Here is a 21181-nt window from a genome sequence, read left to right as displayed (position 1 = left end):
TTAATAGAAGTTGGAATTTTTTTGTGTGTGTGATTTATTTTTCTCCAAAATTTGATGTACCAAGTATAGTTTTGTTTCTGGAATATGTTAAATACTTTTTCCTTTCATAATTACTTGCAGCAGTCAACATATTGTGGAGACTGTAAATGTACAGCCTGATTCAGTGTCAAATTTACAAGTCATATTGATGTAAGAATGTTGTTATGAATTAGGAAAAAACAAACCTTTTGCTTATATCAAATTATTATTTTGTTTGCCACAATGAACATTTTTTATCATAATATTTGTTATCAAAACTGAGAGAAATGAATGAAAGGAACATTGATATCAAACAGATATGCATTCAAATTCATCCTGATACTTTTGTGAAATCTTCATCTTTTAGTCACAAAACCTTGTGTTATGGTCTTATATATTCCAAGTTCAACTCACAGTCTGGAGTAGTGGGTTTGAATTCATGTCCAACCAAAAATGCTTGTTCTTTCAGCTTTGGGACATTATAATATTATAATCTTTTTGGTGGGAATACAGTTTCCATTAAATACTTTAATGTAGAAAGCAAATAAATAGAAACTACCTCTAATATTTCAACCAATTATACCCCCAACCATTCAAAATAAAAAAATATTTATTTTAAATATACACCTACTATGATATATATGCAAAAACGGCTCGTTTGGGTTGAGAAAATATTTTACATAGAAGAGCGAACAACGTTTCTACCTTCTTCTTTGTGAACCTGACGATGACCGAAGAAGGTTGAAACGTTGTTCGCTCTTCTATGTAAAATATTTTCTCAACCCAAACAAGCCATTTTTGCATATATATTCTCAACAAGTGGGTTTCTTGACATCACTGATTACCCTACTATGATATTTGTGTATGATCTTTGATGATTATTCATGGCAACTGATTAGACTGACTACACTGTTTGGATTTTTAATGATAGATTGGATATTCTGAACACATTTTAATGCTGTTCCATTATGGCAGTAAGTTAGCAGCATGGACTATTAACAACAATGCAATATTGATATATATATGTATATATGTAAAAAAACTCAGGAAATAACCAAAATTACATAGTAAAGCACATACCTATAAAAATAGAAGTTACACAAATATAAAACCAGTGGTACACAAACACTTACCATACTGTCACTTGCACCATGTTATACATATTGATGAATAATGGAGATTTTAAATTTTTTTATTATTTAAGTATGAAAATGACAGAAGTATGAAAATTACATGATTATATATTTATAGGTTTCAGTTATTACAGAAGCAGTTTTATGTTTATAAATTAATTTTAGGTGCTGATATATTTTATAACATCTACAAACTAAAAGGAAAACAATGTATCTATGATTAACTCTGTTCCTATGCAGGTACAGTGGTAAATTTATGAATTCTTAATGCTAAAATCGGGGGTTCAGTTTCATTTGGTGGATACAATAGACAACCTGATGTGGCTTTGCAATAAGAAAACACACACACTTGTCTCCTTAGTAATGCAATTCTGTGTTTCACCATCAACTATTTTTAGTTTATTCATATAACATTTAATTATTTTCAGGCATATTTTAGTGTTTTTAGTTTCAAATTTTATGCATATTATTTCGTAAAATTTGTGAAGTATAGTTATAATTTATAATGCTAAATTTGGATGTTCCTTTGATAAAAGAACCAATTTTAATTTAAACTTATCAAAACTCCTGTGAATCAGTATTAAGTTTACCAGTCAGAAAAGTCAAATAGCATGAATATTTTGAAGTACAAATGTTGTTTGGAATAAAAGATCTGTTTATATGATTGCAATGCATGTGGAACTTGTACACGCTTGGAGCATGGTTTAGTTGTATTTTTATAAATGAAAGGTAAGCTATATTACCCACATTAAGCAAGAATAAATTTGTGTCTAAGAGAAATAATCTCAGATTTATAGAACAATGGAAAACAGCCAAGAATCATTATAAATTTGTATCGGCACATCTGTCTTTAGTAATGTAGTACTAATATTAAGAGTCGTATTTTAGTTATTAACCTTTTTTCTAAATTTAAATCAGGAACAGCAAGATAGTTGTATTATATTTTCTATCCATTTTCCTTGTCGTGTAGAAAATTAAATTTGATACCAGTGCATTAGCTTAGATGTTATGATTTTTATGATATGCATAGTTTATAGTGTACATTTGGTTAGATTTGATTGGTATGTAGCTTTCATAGTTGCAGCTAACAGTATGTAATATTCCACAGTTTTAAAATATATATGGATGAGTGCAAAGTGAATTGTTTTAATTTGACTGTATCCTTGAAAACCATGTATATACCTTTTCCTGACTTGTCATGACTACGTACACTACTGTCTACAGTATTTTGCACGTGATTACGTAGTTCAGACTACATAACTTAAAAATAAATTTCCAAGACAGACAGAACTTAAAATGCAAAGTTCCAGTCAACATCAAATTTATTCAAAAACCAGGTAAAAACTAAAGTCCATTCTATGTAAAAACGACACTGACAAATACAACACCAACATAATTTATAAAATACAATACAACAACTACCATGACTTCTATACTGGGGAAATAAGCAGAAACAATGGAAACTAGATTCATAGAACACGAAAATACACTTTCACATGTTTTTGAACACTGCAAATCAAATAAACACAACACAACCATAGAAAACACCCAGATATCAAGTAGGGAAACAAATATAAACAAACATAAATTCAAATAAACCCTACTTATACAACAACGAAAACCAAAATTAAACGAATATAAGGGAACACCTTTCTACGTATACTAATTAATAACTTAACATCCACTTGCAACACTCTTGCAGTCCCGTACCTGTTTATACTCTTGTCCATAAGAAAAGTCACGCTAAAACTCTCTCTTTTTTAATCTGAAGATGACCTAGGAAAGTTGAAATATTGTTCTCTCCTTATCAATAAAAGTGTTAATACCCATACCAGCCATTCTGAGATCAAATTTGCTCTTGGATAGAAAGATGGCTGGATGGAAGAAGGTAGAGGGTTTGTTGTTTTTTTTAAATGGAGTTCAATTAAATTTGATTGATGTCACAAGTAGGCATACCTCAGTGTTTGGATGTATGCTGTTATTGATTTACACAATAATATGGATAAAGTAACGATTAAATGATGCTTAAAATTGCTGATGGTGTTAACCATACATTAACCTATTTTGCATATGTTGCAACCTCTCTACATAATTACATTCAAAATCCAATTTATCTACTTTGATATTAATGTATTGCATTAAACCTAATGTCAAAACATAATTAATAAATAAAATGTTAATATTATACCATATTTAAGTTTCTAATTTTATGTGTAAGTATTTTAAAAAAATTCTCAATCTTCCTTAGTTAGAGAATCGATAATTTACTTTCTAAGTCTCTTTGTATTTAATTTATTGACCTTTCCTTTCAGAAGTACACAATTTAATATAAGCTGCTTATTATAATATAATTATTATTTTGAACAGAGTGAAATGTTTATAGCCTTCATTCTTTGTGTACAAGGCCATAAACTAGAAAATCACTCACTTGACATGCCAATCTGCCACATCCTCTATTTCACAAATTGCTGTTAGTCCTTTGTAACATTTAATACTACATTATATATAACCAATAAAAAGTTAAAGTTTAAATTACATGTATTGTTTCCAAAACATACCTCCTCTCACACCACAGCTATTCTTGACTGCCAGCATTTCTTCATTTGTCTATCAAAGCATTGGTCTGATTATTTTCTTGCTTGCTCCATTCTTTTATATCACACTTAATTGCCCTAAGTGATATTTGTCTCATTACACTCTCCATCTACATCAGTTGGTATCCTGGTTCTTCATGTAAACATCTTAATCAGATAAAGTTACCACTTTTGCTTGACAGTATCACTAATGGGTTTTCCAGTGCTGTGATTTTTCAGAGATACTTTTAGCATTCTTCATGTCACTTGGTTTATTTTTTTAAAAAGAAAAATTTATTATCAAACTAATTTTCAGTGATTTTGTTTATTGTGATATTGAAAAATATATTTAGTTTGGTGTTTTTTGGAAGGTGAGGCTCTGAGGCTGCAATTAGGGTGCTTCTTGACGTTCCGGAAAGAATTTAGAATAGTTTTTTGCTGCAACTTCCTTTGGCCTGTTAGCTTTTCAGTCTCTTCGTGGGACAGTGGTAAGTTTACTGATTTAAAACACTGGAATTTCAGGTTCAGTTTTCCAGATAGCTCAATGCTGGTTTGCTCAAACGAAACAAACTTACCTAATTAAATGTTGTCCCAAACAATGGTAATAAATACAGTCTTTAAAAGAAATACACAAGCAGGCCACTTTCGGATAAGCTGCTTCAAAAGTGTTTTCTTCATTTGGTTCATTAAGGGTATGATGTTTTGGGTCTTTTCCCTGATTACTTTTGAGCCTGCACACCTTACTTGATGGCTGAAAGGCCTGGAAGCAAATATTTAGTTTTTTTCTCCATCTATAACATTGTGTTTTATGCAAAGAACTTTGCTACTCAGTAACATGAAGGAACAGTTGTGACTTATCCATCAAGGTTGTTGGAACTATGTGATTTAGCCTACCACTGCTACATCAAAACTCATCCCAACTCTTAAATAATGCATCTGTTTCTCAAACGTAAGGGTTCTAAGGTGGAGTTTGTAGTTAACCTGAATAGGTCAATGGCCTCTGGTGGGATAGTGGAAAGTTTATGGACTTACAACTTTTAAAATCCAATGTGTTTTTTCCTGACAACAAACTGTTGGAAGGTTCTCAGGATCAGCAATTTCACTGAAGACAAGTTGAACTCATTGTAAGCATGCACACATGCTGTTACATTCATCTTTGTCATTGTTGATGTGTCATGTTTCATTGCACTTACAAAAGATTATACATCTGTGCCTCTTCAAGGGTCCTGACCACCTGGCATTAGCCTCTTCTTACATTGGTACCAAAATAGATTCTTTTCATATCCAAGGCTTCTGCTGCTTGGTCTGAATGCTGCCAGCAGTATCAGTGATCATTTTCTACCTTCAGGTTCTGTGGCAACTTAGCCCTAAGAATTTTTGGACGTGTAGTAACCTTAACCAAGGATCTGTGGGAACTCCATATCCTTAAATAAGGGTTAGTCACTTACTTTACACCTTCCTTGTCATTATCAATCAAACCTGTAGCATATCCATTACCTGCAGATCTTCAGACTTTAGAACTTGTGGCTATCAGAGTTTGGTTGGTGTTGGGGTAAGAAGAGTACTAGTTCTTTCAGGGCTTTATTTCCATCAATTATTGGTCCTAAGAAGACAAGAAATTGGTGTCTAGTTGTTAATCTTTCTCATCTGTATCAATACTTAGATTTTCTAAGGTACACAAGTTGCTCATTCCTCATTCTGAGTTTCCATTTATTTTGCTGGGATTGTGGATGTCCAAGTTTTTTGTAGTTGGTTCCATTTTGCACATTACCACAGTGGTGGTACACCAACACTATCAGCATTTTTTTGTGCACAAGGGTCAGGTGCTGCAGTTCGAGGTTTTACCATCAGACTACCATCAGTGTCACATTGGTTCTATTGAATCATATAAGCTTTTTCATCACCTTCATTGCCTAGCACTGTGCACCATTGGATCAAAAGTGAAACAATTTGTAAGTAGGTCAAATGCATGTATGATGCTGAGATGTAGCGTTGAAGCTCAGTATTATTGAACAAATTAACTTGTCCATGGCACTGTGCTATTGATCTTCTTGAACGAGTTATTTCATCTATGGCACTGAACAGGTTAAACCAAGACAGATTGTTCTAACAAAATAGTTGATTGGTTATCCCTGGTTTTGGCAAGGGATGCATTCCATTAGGATATAGCAGATTTACAATTCTTGGCATTCTCTTCAATTGTCATGTTACTCAAGGTATTAGCAATGATTTGTTCCATTCCATTATTGGGTCCTGTTGATAGCACTAGATTTGCATCCTGTTCCTGTTTCTGCAGTACATTCATAAGTGGCTACTTCTTCTATTTCATCTTTAGTCACCTCTGTGGAGGCAGCATGATTTGACGTGGCACACCCAGCTATCCAGAAGTTAAGCTACAGGTATGGAGGTTATGCAGTTCTTTGCATAGTACAAGCATTTAATTTTTAAGGTTACTATGTGTCTTTCTCGGTTTTTGCTTTGTTCTGTGATGGATATTTAGCTACAAAAATGACACACATTGACAATGGTGGATTGAGAAGAGGTTGAATCCACTTCAATCTTAAGTGCCAACCATAACATGTATTTCGATCTGGCTATTTGGGAAATATTTTTGCATCTTCCTTGTAAAAGATGGCCATATTGACTACCATCTGATACAACAAAATATTTTTTTCAGTTCCTTTACTTTCCAAATTCCTCAAGTTAATTTGGGGTCTTTGGGTACTGGTATGTTAAGGTTGCATAACATGCCATTTTTTAACACTTGTTTGTGATCTGAGTCTCGTATGTGATGTCTCGCCTTTACCTGAAAGTTTATTTTTTGTTGCTGCTGACCTATGGACATTGCCAGTTAGAATAGTTTGTGCTGACTGTCCACAGGATGTTGTATCATTTAACCTTCATTCTTGGACTGGTCGTTTTTACCCAAGACACAATCAGGATTGGGGATAAATTATTTTTCCTGTTTTATGCCATCACAATTTTTCACTTCTGTGACTGATAAGACTTTGGTTCAAATGAAAGTGTTTTGGTTTCTTTATGTTGTGTTATTTAATTGACGAAGGTATTCTCAATAGAAATAGTACATTTTATGGTTTAAGTTAAAATATCGCTAATAATTCCTGAAAGAGTAACTGACATAACACAAGAACTATCAATACGAAAAAATTCTGCATTGTAGAAGATAAGCTACATAAATATCTCTCTCCTTCAGGGAAACCTTGGTTGCATCTTTTATAGTCAGAACATCTGACAACAGAAAGCACATTGAAAGATGTTAAGTAATCAGATCTGTAATTTTCGTAAAATGGTGAATAAATCATGCCTCATACAGATACCAATAATATAGATACACTTGGCAAAATACGTGGAACAAACAACTGAATTGAATCAATGTAAATATCCAGTTACTGTAAAAAATTAACACAAACGATCTTCATTAATCACTTATTCCACATCATGTGTAAAGTGATATTACAGATATTTCCCATCCACCGAGAATGAATAAAAATAATCTGGCTTATATCATACATGTTATAACAAAGTGCAGCAACAACCTGAATCACCAGTAACAAGTATATTCTGTTCTTAATAAAAAATTCAAGAGGAACCCTTTTGAAAAATGAAAACATTTTCATCAAATATCACTTTGTACTACATTTGTTTCAGCATTTAATGATGATTAGAATTAACTGTTCTAGTTTCTAAAGCTTTACACTTGACAAAAACTACGTAACATTTTGACAATATGAGGTAATCAATTGCTGTGGTGGGGAAGACAATAGTTTTGATGAAAGTTTATAAAAAACTGACCTTTACAATTCAGATAAATAACAAGAAATATAATTTTATTTTAATCAATGTTTCACTTTCACAGATTTACCAGAGTTAATATGTTCAATTATTTGATGTTAGAATATTTGTTAAATTACAAAACTGCTTGTAATGTTCTATTTCTCGAGTCTGTCATAACATGTGTCTAACAATGTATAACTTATTATTTATGTTTCCTTATTGTATTAATATTATAGTTGGTTTAAAACTGTAGAAAATTATGTGTGGTGGTTGTTAATGGAAGAAAAGGAAATGTTGAAGATAGAACCACCACAAAGTTAACTACAGTATGCACACACTTTAATATATGTACGTTTGTTGTTACAATTTTCAGGTAATGCCCTTTTTCATTTATCTCTTCCTAAATAATAAATTGTTAGATGAAAACACAAAATCAAATGCTGTTTGTCAATATAATAAATAAATGTGCACAACAAAGCTTACTAACATTTGTAACAATAGGAAGTTTTGCCAATTAATTTTAAGTCAATGAAATTACTTGAAATAGCTCCTCTTACTTTATTTGGATCATCTTACGCTTGTGAGCAGCTGTTTTCAACTTTGAATTTCATCAAATCAGACAGAAGAAACAAGCTTACAGATAAACTGAGTGCTGCATGTGTTGCTCTCAAATCAACAAGTTATCCGAGTGTTCACAACCGCAGAGATCGCATTGATTTAACAAAATTCAAGACAAAATATACAAATTTTAAGTCAAGGCTATTTATTAGTTTCATTGAAACTTTTGTAATTCGACTTTTTTAAAATTAAAAATACTCATCAAAAAGTCGGTTTTTTATTGGAAAGTAACTGTCATCTGTATGAAAATCCTGGCACATTCGAATAGGCAAAATAATTTTGTGTCACAATTGAGGCACGCAATCTCTAAAAGGTTCGCCATCACTGGTCTAGTACATGAAGCGTAATATTTTAATGGTAAATATTATAAGTGTTTCACAGAGGACGCTAGTGTAGACAATTACTGATAGTGTGTAACAACCAAACAACATCTACTAAATCTTCAGCTCTACAATGTGTATAAAATATTATTTATTTTTGATTAACAGTTTAACAATAAAATACATCAGAATATTAACAACAAACTATAATGTTTTAAGATAAATAAGCAACACTAGTTTATATGTGACTAAATAATAACATTAATTTTAAACATCTTAACTTACACTTATTAACAGACATTTTTACCGCGTGAGACATTCAATAATTGAAGTTGAACTATCAATAAAGATGAACCTTGAACTGTATATGTTTTAAAATAGACTCCTAACCTTGAAGTGTCTCGTTACTTAATAAAGTAGATATGTTGTCTGGGGTTAATCACTGCACTCTAACACTGCTATTCATTTTTTATCATTACTTACACAAAATATGATACTAAACGACTTTCTCTTCTTTGTAATTTATATTTTGTTTACAGTTCCAACAGTTCAACTGTACAGGATTCTAGATAGACTAACACTAGAAAAAACATATTGTTATATCACAGTGTAAGAATATGTTTTGTATGTAATAACTGGTGCATAATAATACTGTAGATACTTCTGTATGAGAGATGTTTAATTAAATACCAAATGACTTCCTGTACTTGTTTCTTTGGTTTGTTTTGGAAATAAGCACAATGCTATACAATGGGCTATCTGTGCTACGCCCACCATAGGTACCGAATCCCGGTTTTAAGCGGTGCTTCTTGTACTTTAACACATTGGTTTTATTTCATGTTCCGGCATTAAGATAATCACATGTAACTTGCTATATAACCAAACTCAGAAACTTATTATCCGTATACTAATAACACATTAAACTTGTTACCCATTATAAGACATTACACTGTATTTGGTTCAGTAAATGAAAACTCACAAATCCTTTAAAATGTACTATTTCACACTTATGTATGTCGAATTATATACATGTGGTCAGTGTCTGAAGAAACGTTTCCATGTGTAATGTGTAAACTATTTTCAGTTCCTACTCTAGGTCCTTCAGCGATAAACTGCAAACAACAACGTTTGTTAAAAATCTGTTTGTTTTGTAAATACTTTATTAATTTCTAGAATCTACCATGTAAGCGTGGAAAGTTACCAGTGTTACGTTAAGTATTGTTCTTCAATCGCTCTCTTCCCAGAGTTAAGTAATTCAATATCAGCTTTAGTGTTTCTTCACATGATATGAATTGTTTTTGTCTTCATTCAAACCTTTTTCATTCACAAGTCGTTAAGTGTCGCTGTTGTCGTTAAGAATCAACGATGGGTTCAATACACACGTTTTACTTCTACTATTTGTTTAATTCATGAAACTAAATTCTAAAACAGCTAACCCATCGTCTTCACATAGTCTCCTATGGCATAGCGGTAAGTTTATGTAGTTACAACGTTCAAATGCGGTGTATTATTCACAAGTGAACAAAGCAGATAGACCAGTGTGGCTTTATTCTTGTGAAAAACAACAACATATTTTTATCGTTATGTCATATCAGAGAAATAAAATATTCTGTCGTTCAGCTTTAATTTCATGAAATAAGAAACTCTCTATTATTACAGTAAGTGGCGCTGCTTTTACAGTAGATGGCACTGCTTTAAATTATATTTATGAGTAAAGTTGACATTCAGTTTTCAGTATTATCATAAATATTGTAATTACGTGTTACAAAATACTGACTCCATAATGTTATATGAAATATAAATAAACATATTGATTCATAACAATAATATATAAGTATTATGAAATCCTTTGTCATTGTGTTATAATGAATTTTATTCGTCACTCTTTCTCCATTTGTGAACCTAGCTAATAAACATCACTTCAATAAAACTGTTAAAATTACTTCAGTACTCAGGTCAACCAACGATGATACTGAACACATCACAAAATATAATATTATTTCACACTTTCGTTAGTTTTGGGTTCGTCAATAAAAACCTCCTTCTATTTGTTTCTAAACCAATCTTCTTTATTGTTTTCAGGATAACATATGTAAAATTCAGTTATATATTCTAATTCGATACCATTTGTCAAGTTTAGTTATAACACTATGATTACATGTATACATTCCAGATAGTACATGAAAAACCTAACCATCAGAATGAAACACATTTAGACCAACTGTTGGATAAATATAACCAGGGTAATAATACAAGGACAGTTGCGTAACCTGGGTAATAATACAAGGACAGTTGCGTAACTTGGGTAATAATACAATGACAGTTGTGTAACCTGGGTAATAATACAAGGACAGTTGTGTAACCTGGGTAATAATACAAGGACAGTTGTGTAACCTGGGTAATAATACAAGGACAGTTGTGTAACCTGGGTAATAATACAAGGACAATTGTGTAACCTGGGTAATAATACAAGGACAGTTGTGTAACTTGGGTAATAATACAATGACAATTGTGTAACCTGGGTAATAATACAAGGACAGTTGTGTAACCCGGGTAATAATACAAGGACAGTTGTGTAACTTGGGTAATAATACAATGACAATTGTGTAACCTGGGTAATAATACAAGGACAGTTGTGTAGAGATTTTCTTCCTTCATCGACATGTGATGGGTCTGTGAGAAAATATCCATTGAGGTAAAGATTTGTGCATTACATAAATTTCCAGTCATCCCATCCTCCGTCTTTCCACATCTGAACACATTCACTGTCTACAAGCGGTATATTATTAATTCCTGTTTGAACTTTTATGTAACGATATATCCCATAGTATAACATGAACTTCCGTTGCTGATTGTTTCATATTTGATGAAGCCATACTATACATGACAGTCAGTACTAACAGTACATTGGTGTCAGCTTTTAAGTATGTAGAGTTGAGGCTGGCATTTTCTTCTGTACTTAACTAAATCTGTAACTCGAATTAGTTAGAAATACCTTTGAGAAAACATCTTGGAAATGGTCTGTAGTAAATTTTAGTAGAATAAATAATGTTATTTATTGGCAGAATTTTGAAACTAAACTAACAAATAGTTCTTCCATTTGTAAGCAACATCAATAGATTAAAACAATTTATAGATTATATGCCAGCACCTCTAAAAACAGAATACATCCAAGATTATAGACATAAATAGAATATCGTAAATCAGATAAATATTTAGAAATATTTAACACTAAACTACCAGTACCATTATTTCGAATATTCGTTTATCTGATTAGACATAATGTTCAAGGATTTAATTATTTTATTGTTTTCAAAATAGAATTAAGTTTAATTAGGAGTTATATTACAAATTTTAAATAAAAAACTAATACTTATTGTATGTTACAACTTAATTTTGGTGTTAAAAAGCCTGAGATGGTTCATTCTATAAAGTGGTTAAGGTAATCGACTCGTGATTTGAAGGTTGCGGGTTCGATTCCTTATCCCACCCATCATGCTCGCTCTTTCAGCCATGTTGGGCATTTTTCGTTGGTAAAAGAGTAGTACAAGAGTTTTGAGTAATTATCTAGTCTTACGTTGCAAAATTGGGAATGACTAGTATAAATAGCCCTCGTGTAATTTTGCGCCAAAACCGAACTAATTAAACAGAAAATTTTCTTTGACAACAATTATTTGTTGTAATAAACGGTCGTTCTACAAAGTAGGATATTCTCTCTTAACCTGAAGATCACCTAGGAAACGTTGTTCTTATCAATAAAAGTGTTGATACCCATAGTAGCCGTTCTGAGATACAAAGACAGGCATCATAGTGTTATTATCATTGACAAAAATTATTATTTCAAGAGTTGTCTTCCTACACACCAGACGGAAGCTAATTTTTGTGAAGAAATTTAACTCAACAAATATTGACTTCTTATATTTTAATCAAATACAGAATTGGTAAACACATTCAATATTATTAGATTCGTATTTTCAATAATCAGCTAAATTAACTTCGAGTGGGGGACCAAATGAACATCAGAATTAAAGTTTTGATGATTTAGAACATAAGAAATTTTTACCAAATTATTGGAAAGTTTCCAAAAATATTAACCGAAACATGTTAAAAACTTCCAGATAAAAACAATCTTGATTTGACACGTTAAATTTCATTATTTGTGTAATTATTGATTTAATACCTTTCAACGTACGTGGAAGACAACTAATATAAACTATTACATAACCGAACCAACAAACTAATTACAAATGTGTTACAAAATGTGATATTTAACCATTCTTAATATGTAATATGTCGTTTGAACACCGACATCTCATTCTTCTAGTTTATATTATTTTAATCTCTATTACTATTATTTTATTTTATTACTTTATGCGAGACTGGTGAATGCAGGATAAGAATGACAGATGTAAGGTTCCTCAGTCACCTCCAAAATATAGAGTACATTTTATATCCCACATTTTAGTCTCTACACATTTTTTTCAATTTGTATATCATTTTTTACATCTGTCTTGGCTTGTTTCTGGTTATAACAAATAAATATCAGAGGTGTTGATTTCCTGTTTTTAACCCAGTCCTTAGTTTTTGATTCATTTAACTTAACACAAAGCTTATTAATAGAATACTGTTAATTAGAATATTAACAGTATTAATATTCTAGCCACATACACACACTTTCCGTTGAGCAACTGGTAAGGTGGAGAACTTATATTACTAAATTCCGGGTTTCGATTCCCTGAGTGTTTTGAACTAAGATAGATCTTAGCTTTGTGTTTAACAACAAGCAAAAACAAGAATTATTTATTTTTATTGATAACAAAATTACATATGGATACTAAAATATCCTCAGAATATATCGCTTCCTTCTACGCTTTAAACCACATGGTTCCAGTTAAGGATTCCTCTACCACCTCCAGCTCCAACTCCATTACCACTAGGACAACAATATGAAGGAGGAACATCACAATGAACAAAATTTGTTGCACATGCGATGTCATCTCGCAAATTCCCTTCTAGTTCAGGTAGTAAACAAAGTAACGTCATTAGAATATATATCACCTATAATATTTTATAATGATTTTTTAATCGTCACTGTTTATCTACTTGTGAAGCCTAGCTAATAAACATTATATTCATAAAACTGTTAAAATTACGTCAATATCAAGATCAACCGTTAATGTTACAGAATACGTCACAAAAAATAATCATTAACAGTTACATTATTTAACGAGTTTGTCAGTAAAATCTATTGTTAATCTTTAAACCAATCTACTTTGTTTCTAGAACAGTATCTTATATTAAATTTCAACTTTCCGTAGCGTCACTAAAAGTACATAAAAATTATATGCAAAAACACATTAAAGTGATTCTCCGTTGCTTACCTTATACACTAAATATTGTATTTTACGCCTCAATTAGAGGCTACAGCGTGGAAGACGAACCCTAATTTGTGACAGAGAATTCTAATAAAAAATTGACTTTCCAACCAACACTTTAATATGTCCTTGATTGATTTTCTTCAATTTACTGAGTAAAGACATAATATATTCCACAGTATATCGACAATATTAGTTCAATTGTTTTATACTACTGAAGATACTTGTAGTTAGTAAGTAGTGACATTATGATCTGTATGAGAGGCCGATTTGAGTAGATCCCAAGTTAACCTCTTGTCTTAACCCATCACTCTTATCTTGGGACACTCATGGGTGATTTTAAGATTTTTTAAAGAAAATATGTGTGTATTACATTGTATAGAATACGATATATTGTTCTCAAGGCTGTGGATTGTATGTCATAACAAACACGACCATAGCACAAGATCAATCATATAAACAGCTGTCGTAATAATGTAATTATTATTTTGTACACTAGTTAATTAACAATTATCTGTTATTTTATTATCTATATTACTTACTATCAATTTGATATTCAGTTGTAGCAACAAATGCAATTTAAATTAAAATATTTACTTCAAAAGTTATAAGAACAAATTTTATAAAAATGCAGGGTTGTGTCACCCTGCGTTGCTGTTTCACACATGTAATCATTTTGAAATAATTTAATTTCTCACTTTAAATTGCTGTCAAATATATAGTCATCAAGAGAAGTATATTGTTTTTTACATTCTTTCATTATAGACAATATTCGAATGTTTGGATACACGTCGTTGTTATAAACTTACCTTCATTAAATATTATGTTACAAACCTCCGTTAATAACAAGAAATAAACATTGTGGCAGTTTCTTAAACGATACAGACAAACGTAACTTATAATTGATATTTCTATCATACCATTTAAACTGTTTGTATGAATTCAGTGTTAAAGAATTCATCCTCTCACCTGGAGTTGATTCCAACAGTGTTGTAAACATCAAAAGTATAATAATTGTTGTAGTCTTCATTTCTCCGATCTGTTAAAATCAGTATTAATACAGTTAGAGAAATGTGACTTTTAACAAAGCCTAAAATAAAAGATCGACACTTAGTACAGCCCATGAATTCTATATCTTACTAGCTTCAGATATATTAGAACAGAAGTACTTTTTATGAACGGAAGTTGAGAGTTACAGAAGAAACAAGTTCCCGATTTATCACAGGAACACTAAAACCATTACAATAACTGGACAACATCTAATGCAAGATTTCTTTAGGATAAAAATTACATTTTGTAAATACCGTTTAACAACAAAAATAATTTTATATCGATTTTTTTTCTTTTCTTGGAGATTTCTCGAACTTTATAAAACATGAAAGTAAAAACTTCTTTATTAAAGAAAGTTTATATCTAAGAACAATACCAGACCGATCAACGAAAACACAGAATTAAAGTTTAACAATGAATAGAAAAACGTTGAAGTTATCATGACTGCGGTAAAATATCAACTTATGAAATGAAAACAAAATATTAGTTTGTGTTAACATGATAAAAATAATTATTCAAATAAGTACTTAAGATCTGTACTTAGTTTAATATTCATTATAATTACTATTATAAAGAAATACTCTCAAACAAGATATAAAAATTATATTACCAAGGAGTGTTCAATTATTAGGCACTTCGACTACGTTTTATTGGAGTGTAAATATACAGTTAGACTAGGGTCCTGATACTCAGCTTATATAGTCGTATTTTTAATGAGATGCACAGTTCTGAGAACATCACAACCAATCAGAATGATTCCAGTAACAGTTGACGTCAAGAATATATTACAATATTATAGAAACATGTAGAGAGACAGATTGAAGCTGTGAGTGATTATTTGTTATTTACATGTGATACATTTCTGTTGAAGTGGCTCATGTAGTGGTGGAAAGACTTTAAAACTGTAAGTGGTAATGAAGTTGTGTGATTAGGGTAGAATGGATAGTAACATGTAAGTAGTTGTGTTTCATGGATATTCACAAATGGTTTATAGATCAATAAATCGTCTGGAACACACGTAGCTATTGTAACATTAGAACAAACGAGCCTCGATGTGCGATATTATAAGTAAAACGTAGTTATTTTAACTTTAGAATACACAGGTGTCTATAGAGACATTTCTCTTATTTAACCATAAGTATACAGGCTAACTAAATGATTTTTATATCCTAATCATGTTGACACGCTCTTTGTTTCTTTGTTTGACTTAAATTTCCCACAAATTTATACGAGAATTATCTGCGCTAGCCGTCCTTAAGTTACCTGAGTGAGATAAGAAGGAAGGCTAATAGCCATCACCATCCACCATCAACTGTTAGTTACTTTTTATTTACAAATTCTGGGATCAACCGTTACTTATAACGCCTCTTTAGCTGAATGGGCAAACAAGTTTCATGAGACGGGGATTCATACTTGTTACATTAAGAATTCGAGTCACTCACCACCTAGCCGTATCAGGACGGTATACATACACTTAGTTCAGTGTGACGACATACTCTTGTTTGCCACATGACAGAAGTCATTTGTACAGTTTTATGATATACTACAGTTCCAAACATGTGAAACTCTTATCTAATTATTTATTATGGTTAATCTGTTGTCTTATTTACTTGTACATATTTAGAAAATTTAGAGATTACGAAATTTTCTTCTCCTGAGGTTCTCAGAGGACAAAGTTTCTCATCATTTTGATGTTGTTTTTGTGTGGAAATAGAAAACAAAAATATTTTAATGTCTTCAGTTACCTAGTGGTTCAGGTGAAGATTTTTGTAAACAACTATGAAAGTAACGTTGAAACGTTGGTTTTAAGTGGCAAGATTTCAAAGTAACCCAGGTATAGCACGTGTGGAAAAACACCATGAGCCAGGACATTCTGTTCTCACGCGCTTGTCAGGGAACTAAACTCTCCGCTTCAGGAAAAAAACTCTCATCACAAAGATTGATTTTTTTAACGTTATACACAACAATACATAGATTGATAACAATATACGTGATAAGAGCATATTTAACATTAACAATACGTGATAGAACTGTTAAACATATAGCATAATATCTCTGTAATGATCAAACTAGTGTATAATAAAAATAGGTCGGCAGTCGCTTGTTTCTTTTGGAATTTCGCGCAAAGCTACACGAGGGTTATCTGTGCTAGCCGTCCCTAATTTAGTAGTGTAAGACTAAGGGGAAGACAGCTAGTTATCACCCCTACCACCAACTCTTAGATCGTTCTTTAAACAACGAGTAGTGGGATTGATTGTTACTGTATAACGCCCCTGTGGCTAAAAGGGCGAGCACATTTGGTGCGACGGGGATTCGACCCTGATATTATGAGCCGAACGCCTTAACCACCTGTCCATGCCGGGCCTTTTTTTAATTCATGAAGCTAAACTCTAAAACGGCTGACTCAACACCTTCACACAGCTCCCTAGAGTACAGCATAAGTTTAAGTAGTTACACAACAGAAACACCATTGTGACTTTGTTCTTATAATAAACAAAGTGTTCAGATATTTATACTGTTCTGTCACAGTAACAAAACATGGTATATATATCTTTATTGGTACGAAACAAGAAAATCTTCACAAGCAGTGAATATTAAAAATATACAATAGTACTTATAATATGAACCATGATGTGCATCTAAATTTAACATTTACCAAAAATAAAACTTTCATAACACTTTTTGTTCCTACTAATAATTTAGTTTTAATAACTGATTGAATCCTGTCTTGCTTAGCTGTTAGCGCGATAATTTACCTCACACATCACATGCCACTTGTTATTTCTGTTTACACTTAATGATAAAAATTCCGAATAAAATATTTTACTAGAAATTGCTTTTGAAATGTTTTGTAGAAATCTAACAATTGTTGTAAATATTGTATAAGCCTCTAGAATTTACCATCTTGGAAACTTAAAAGCGTCAAAACTTCTTAGGTTAACTTCAAAAATTTCTTTTTAAAAGGTAGAGGACAGTACGAAAATTGAAGTGTCATTCGATTATTTAAAAACCTTAAACAATATAAAAAACGATACATTTTTAATTACTGTTTTTGTTTCGATAATTCCGCCATCTGTAAGAGTCTTAGTGCACTAATATGTTTTGTTTTTTTTTGCATTTGTTAATTTCCTACGAAGCTAGCTGTCTCTACTTTTGAAATCTTAGACAGCTTGTAAAAAACCACCTACCTTCCTAACTGTCGGAATATACCGGGTTTAGTCCAACTGTCAGACATTCATAACCTGATGTAATGATACAAGAACAAAGGTGTAGACTTTTCTTCCACCACCGACAAAATTACACCTGATGGGTCTGTAAGTGGGTGTGTGTTTTCTAAAGATCGGGTTACCTTCTGAGCCCACCAAGGGGAATCGAACCCCTGATGTTAACGTTATAAATAGGTAAACATACCGCTATATTAGCGGGGGGCAATATATTATCTGCGCTACACACTCTGCGGGGGGAAATTTCCATTAAAGAAATGTTTTGTACATTAATTTCTAGACCTCCCCCTTCATGTTTCTCTACACATTTGTCAAACACCATTAATGTCTGTTTACAAGGAATTCAGAGAGACATCATCAGAAATCAAAATATACGGAAGTCCGAAAAGTTGCATCCAGTGTCTATGAGGAGTATATTATTATTTCCTATTTGAACTTTTACATCACGAAAAAGCAGACAGGATAACACAGACGTTTGTAGCTGAATGTATTATATGGTGTTTAACAGACAGGATAACACAGACGTTTGTAGCTGAAGGTATTATATGGTGTTTAATAGACAGGATAACACAGACGTTTGAAGCTGAAGGTATTATATGGTGTTTAACAGACAGGATAACACAGACGTTTGTAGCTGAAGGTATCATATGGTGTTTAACAGACAGGATAACACAGACGTTTGTAGCTGAAGGTATTATATGGTGTTTAATAGACAGGATAACACAGACGTTTGAAGCTGAAGGTATTATATGGTGTTTAACAGACAGGATAACACAAACGTTTGCAGCTGAAGGTATTATATGGTGTTTAATAGACAGGATAACACAGAAGTTTGTAGCTGAAGGTATTATATGGTGTTTAACAGACAAGATAACACAGAAGTTTGTAGCTGAAGGTATTATATGGTGTTTAACAGACAGGATAACACAGACGTTTGTAGCTGAAGGTATGATATGGTGTTTAATAGACAGGATAACACAGACGTTTGAAGCTGAAGGTATTATATGGTGTTTAACAGACAGGATAACACAGACGTTTGTAGCTGAAGGTATTATATGGTGTTTAACAGACAGGATAACACAGACGTTTGTAGCTGAAGGTATTATATGGTGTTTAACAAACAGGATAACACAAACGTTTGTAGCTGAAGGTATTATATGGTGTTTAACAGACAGGATAACACAGACGTTTGTAGCTGAAGGTGTTATATGGTGTTTAACAGACAGGATAACACAGACGTTATAATATTAACATTAAGACTTTGTTATTGTACTCACGTGTAAATCAGAGGCAGATGGAGAAATGTAAAGTAGCCAGTTACTGTTGTGTTATAAGAATACAACTGATATATCTGTCCTGGAAACTTACTGTAGGTTACAACAACATGTAGATATCAGTAGCAACTGGAATGTAAAATGTCTGGAATGTAGACTCTGGTGGACATATTATTAACTATACTTTTGTATTTTGTAATTTATAACACAATAGAGAATGCTCATATTTAATATTTAACGAAATGTAAACAAGTAAACATGTAAGAATGTTTAAATGTCTTGTATAACATCTTCCGAACTAAAAAAAATGTCTATTATATAACGTATTGAAGGAAACATATAAACAGCTGACACATTTTAAAGATAGATAGATAGAGTATTTGTACTGACAAAATAAGTTATAATTACAGTTAACCAACAGGTGAGACATGAACACCATGTGTTCACGAGAGTAAGAATTACACTTTTACATTTTAGTTTCTTGTTGAGAAAGTTCGGTAACTTTTGTTATCTCGTATAGAAATAAAACTACACATAATTTTAAACTAGAATTAACTGTTTCTAGTTTTGATATGATACACTAGTCAACATCGTCTTCCACCACCTCTTGAACAACTCTTATTAACCGAATAGTGGGATTTCAACGTCATTCTTATTGTGTCTTCTGTATACTGTATAGAAATGCTCCACAACATTATTACACTAGGTGTTTTAAAGTATTTTCACATTCTTTCATTCTGATTTAGTTTCGTTTACAAGTGAGTGTGAGACTCATTTTTCATTATTTTTGTCAATTATTATTATTATCCGTTGTAAAGTACTGACTCTATATTATAGTATCAAACATAAATTGTTTTCAAAATATTCTGAACCATAACGATGACATCTCAGTATTATGAAATCATACGTTATATTGGTGGATCGACATGTTTTACTTCCTACTTATTACAATGAATTAAAGGCACCTAACACATGTTATTTTGTCATATATAAACCAGTGTTACTTATTTATATTCAATCGTTATAATTTGTCGTTAATTTGTATACGTTAGTTTGAATTTGAGAATATTAATTAAAGCTGTTAATTCATTTCATTTTTGTAAACTTTAGTTTTCTTTCAGGGTCACTTCTATAAAGATATAAACTATTTCTCGTAACGAGATAAAACTATATATACCTTCCTTGAGTCATTGGTTATCATATGAGTTTACAGTTTTACGATTCGGGATTCAGTCATTCTGGGGTGTTAACAAATAGGATAGATCAATGTGTAGCTTTGTGCTTAACAACAAATAGCCACAAGAATTATTTGGTTTGTTCATTTTTATATTGATAGTAAAATCGCATGCGAGTTCTCAACTGACCGTACACTATGTGGGAATTTTGCTGATAAACACATAAATAGAACAACAATTACACCTCAACATACCTTCACATCTTGTGTTGAAAGACCGATTACTTCTATAGATTCTTGTTCTGCTGTAGAAAAACATGGAACTGCAATTTAAAAAAATGGTGTTTATACCATGAGAGACTTTTCCCAGACCTGTGTTGAACATCCTGCCGAAGTATTATTCAGTGAAGTAGTTCGTGAAATACCATATTTTATTTCACGAACTAACGAGAAATATAAAAAAATGTTTCTTTATTGTGACGAATTTGTAGAGTTTTCCTTTTGCGAATTATTAAAGGAAAAAATTTAAAACTGACATATAAATTTAAACACAGTCATAATATACATAAAGTGCAGCAGGCCCTTGAAATGGTGAAGGTAACACTGTCAGTAGTATAATAAGATTAG

General features: G+C 31.8%; 1 protein-coding gene and 1 long non-coding RNA gene across 4 annotated transcripts in view; one reads left to right on the top strand and one right to left on the bottom strand.

The window, feature by feature from the left end:
* LOC143223814 (dynein axonemal heavy chain 6-like) overlaps nucleotides 1-21181 on the top strand; it is a 753870-nt gene that overhangs the window by 471183 nt on the left and 261506 nt on the right. The window lies entirely within an intron of this gene.
* On the bottom strand, nucleotides 13248-19542 carry LOC143223817 (uncharacterized). Of its 2 annotated transcripts, none has more exons than XR_013013143.1 (3): nucleotides 19384-19542; nucleotides 14802-14871; nucleotides 13248-13469 (listed from the first exon to the last, which is right to left on the bottom strand). It is a non-coding gene; the product is annotated as an uncharacterized LOC143223817 (long non-coding RNA). The 2 variants fall into 2 exon arrangements; XR_013013142.1 differs by lacking the exon at nucleotides 19384-19542 and adding an exon at nucleotides 15493-15625.

This window comes from Tachypleus tridentatus, chromosome 8 (assembly GCF_004210375.1).
Source record: "Tachypleus tridentatus isolate NWPU-2018 chromosome 8, ASM421037v1, whole genome shotgun sequence".
In the NCBI taxonomy this organism is placed as follows: Eukaryota; Metazoa; Arthropoda; class Merostomata; order Xiphosura; family Limulidae; genus Tachypleus; species Tachypleus tridentatus.
Note: the sequence above shows the minus strand (reverse complement) of the source record. Positions and strands in the feature narration are given on the sequence as shown.